The sequence below is a fragment of the Xenopus laevis genome, chromosome 7L (assembly GCF_017654675.1).
Source record: "Xenopus laevis strain J_2021 chromosome 7L, Xenopus_laevis_v10.1, whole genome shotgun sequence".
Taxonomy (NCBI): Eukaryota; Metazoa; Chordata; class Amphibia; order Anura; family Pipidae; genus Xenopus; species Xenopus laevis.
The window spans coordinates 135,799,726-135,803,752 of record NC_054383.1 but is presented as its reverse complement, the minus strand read 5'-3'; positions in this window follow the sequence as shown (position 1 = coordinate 135,803,752).

The following is a 4,027-nucleotide window of genomic DNA, read 5'->3' as shown; positions in this document are numbered from 1 at the left end:
TCTGGTTCCACATGTGCAGCAGAGGGGGGTCTGCATAGACTGACACGGAATATATTTTATGAAATGCATAGACTGAAAACTCAGAACAACATGTCTCAGTCATGTGGTTTCACCATCAGCATAGGAAGGGGTTCTTTAATGTAAGGACAGTCAGGTTATGGGATTCCCTACCAAGTAAGGGGAATGAGTGATTCATTGGTGGGGAGGAAAGAAAATTTCACCATCAGCATAGGAAGGGGTTCTTTACTGTAAGGGCAGTCAGGTTATGGGATTCCCTACCAAGAGAGGGGGAATGAGTGATTCATTGGTGGGGAGGAAAGGAGATCTCACCATCAGCATAGGAAGGGGTTCTTTACTGTAAGGACAGTCAGGTTATGGGATTCCCTACCATGAGAGGGAATGAGTGATTCATTGGTGGGGAGGAAAGGAGATCTCACCATCAGCATAGGAAGGGGTTCTTTACTGTAAGGACAGTCAGGTTATGGGATTCCCTACCATGAGAGGGGGAATGAGTGATTCATTGGTGGGGAGGAAAGGAGATCTCACCATCAGCATAGGAAGGGGTTCTTTACTGTAAGGACAGTCAGGTTATGGGATTCCCTACCAAGAGAGAGGGAATGAGTGATTCATTGGTGGGGAGGAAAGGAGATTTCACCACAATGGTTGCTGAGAGCTTGGTTTAACAACATTCAAGGGGGTCACAGCTTTAACATATCAATCATGTATTTAAGTGTAACACAGTGTAATAAAAAGGCATTTGTATTTTACAATGAGACTGGGGAATCAAGGGTTTGTGTGCCCATTAAAGATCCCCCTGCATGGTACAGACCTTCCACTCTACACCCAAGTAGGTAGGACAAACTTCTGAACCGAGGAGGAAAGTCACAAGGGAGGAAAGATAGGGGTGCATCTCACTGTTGAGGGGGGGGCTACTAGAGGTCACTCCCACAAATGCTCCTTGTTGCAACTGGCACTAAACAGCTGGGATTTGTAGTTTAACAACAGTCATGGGGCCACAGGCTGGACATCCCTGATAGCATGTGTGTTAAAGGCCAAGTTAAATTGAAAAAGGAACCAGGAAGATGAAATAAGAGGTATAAGGCTATGGAGAGGGACCATCACAACACTGTGTATACATCAGCACCATGACGTCCGTCTTCCAATTTCCAAGAACCTTTGTCCTCCCAGAATAAATATTATAAAATAATAATAACAATAAAAGTGAGAGAAAAGCCAGATTCCTGATTAATCACCTCCTGTTTCCCCTGCTCCGACTTCCTCCAAATGCACCGGCTGTTTATAGGGAAAGGGGCAATTAAACTCATCAATCTGTGACGAACAGAATCCGTATCCCCCCTGCAGCCCCCCATGACTCTGTATAATTCTGCACAGAAGCGCATTAGTGGGATTAAAGGGGAACTAACCCCAAAATATAATTCTGAGTGACTCGTCCGGATCCACTCATTGTTTATAGTTACGTTGATATTGCCTGTCATTGTCTGTCTGTCCCTTTCTGCACTCTGGGTCTGACTCATGAAACAATGTAGCAGGAGTCAGTTCTCCTCCAGGTCTGTTAATTGTTTCATTGCTTCTCAGAGATCAGGGAATAAAACACACACAGAGACACCGAGACACAGATTGTAACAGTATCAACAATTTATTGCAATAAAAACAGCAATTATATGATTATTATTATTATTATTAGTATTATTAGTATTAATTCAAGTGCCTCATTCCCACTGATACAGTCACATAGTTTAACCCTTTCAGCGGCAGAGGAACTCTAGGGGGGCAGCTCCACCGCTGGATAATAAAAATGAATAAAAGTGAATAACAGAAGGTTGGATGGGAACACAGCACTAACGCAGCACTAACGCAGCACTAACGCAGGCCCCTCCCAGCGCAGACCCCCCGCACGTTCTGCCCAAATTCCATCTTGGAACGCAGCTCCTGTTTGTCGGAAGAGGTGGAGGGTTTAGCACCACAGTCTGTGAGATCAGAAATACATCCAAAAATAAAGGGAATTAAGTGCCAACCCTTTGCTTCACCTTGTGCAATATCTGGAGCTGCGCCTAACAGTCTCACTGCATCACATGGGGGTGGAGCTCTTTATTGGTGCATCTGGCACACTCTGAGATGGGGATGCGGCTTAGTGTGCCAGATGCTTCATGTGAACCCGCCCATCTTTTTCATATTCCGTTCCTAGACTTATTTACTAAGGGGCCGTCAACTTTCCCATAATTCCCTTCTGAAGTCAGAACTGCACCCCTTAGTGAATGAGCCCCCTGGAGTTAGGCTGTAGTTAGTGTATGTTCTCCAAACCAAAGAGGGGAACACTGGAATGGAAGTGGGGTGTGAAGATGGAGGCACAGAACAGAAAAACTGCCTCTCTCCGGCTGGTTGAACTACAATTCCCAGCATCCCTGGACAGCCACAGCTGATGGGCTTCCGTAAGCTAAAGTCAGACATCTTTCAACAGCTCATTGCTCAGATGTAAACTACAACTCCCAGCATTCTCTGGCAGCACTGAGGCCTTAGAACACCTGCACTACAAATCACTTCCAACTATAAGAATGGCATTATGGGAAAACACTTGTCTTTGGATGCTGGGAGATGTAGCCCCAACATATGGGAACTGGATACTTTAGGCTTTATTATGCCTAATCCTTTGCTGGCAAGGGATGCTGGGAGCTGTAGTTTGTGCTGTCAGTCTTCATGACACTACAGGCCATCCAGTTTCTTATCCTCCAAACTGATCAAATAAAATAGGTAATCAGTTGCTAAACTACTTTTCCCAGCATTCTTAGCAAGCCCGGAAGAGAGGTTCAGCCTTTGGGATTATAATTCACCGGCGATGTGAAGGTTATATCATTCCACCCAAAACGAGACATTTCCAGGCAGACACTTCACAAACATTTAAAGGGGTTGTTCACCTTTAAATTAACTTTCAGTATGATGTAAAAATGTTGTTCTGAGACAATTTTCAGTTTTTTATTATTTGTTTTTGAGTTATTTAGCTTTTTATTCAGCAGCTCTCTGGTTTGTTATTTCAGCAATCTGTTGCTAGGGTCCAAATTACCCTAGCAACCATTCATTGACTTTAATAAGAGACAGGAATATGAATAGGAGAGGCCTGAATAGAAAGAGGAGTAATAAAAAGTAGCAATAACAATACATTTGTAGCCTTACAGAGCATTTGTTCTTTAGATGGGGTCAGTGACCCCCATTTGAAAGCTGGAAAGAGTCAGAAGAAGGCAAGTAATTCAAATACTATTTTTAAAAAAATAATGAAGACCAATTGAAAAGTTGCTTGGAATTGTTCAACTTTAAATTAACTGTTAGTATGATGCAGAGAGTGATATTCTCAGACAATTTGCAAGTGGTTTTTTCATTGGTTATTATTTGTGGTTTTTGAGTTATTTAGCTTTTTATTCAGCAGCTCTCCAGTTTTCAATTTTGGCAATCTGGTTGCTAGGGTTCAAATGACCCTGGCAACCATGCACTGATTTGAATAAGAGACTGGAATATGAATAGGAGAGGCCTGAATAGAAAGATGAGTAATAAAAAGTAGCAATAACAATACACTTGTAGCTTTACAGAGCATTTGTTTTTTAAATGGGGTCAGTGACCCCCCTCCATTTGAAAGCTGGAAAGAAGAAGGCAAATAATTAAAGAACTATAAAAAAAAAAAAAAATGAAGGCCAATTGAAAAGTTGCTTGGAATTAGTTATTCTTTAACATACTAAAAGTTAACGTAAACCCCTTTAAATCTACATCCCATGTGGCTAATTAGCGGCATGGTGCAGCCTGCACTGGTTTATGTGCTGCCATGTCCCATGCTGCTCTGTGAATTGATCGTCAGCCAATCAGCAGGTGGATTTTCTATGCAATGGATGTTGCAAGTGGTGACTATGGAGGAGGTGAGTGATAATGATAATGTTATAGTGCAGGACGCTGGGCACATAAAGACCCATATTGACATCAATGAAGGACCGGAAATCCTGCGCCGTGAATAAAGACAGAAACG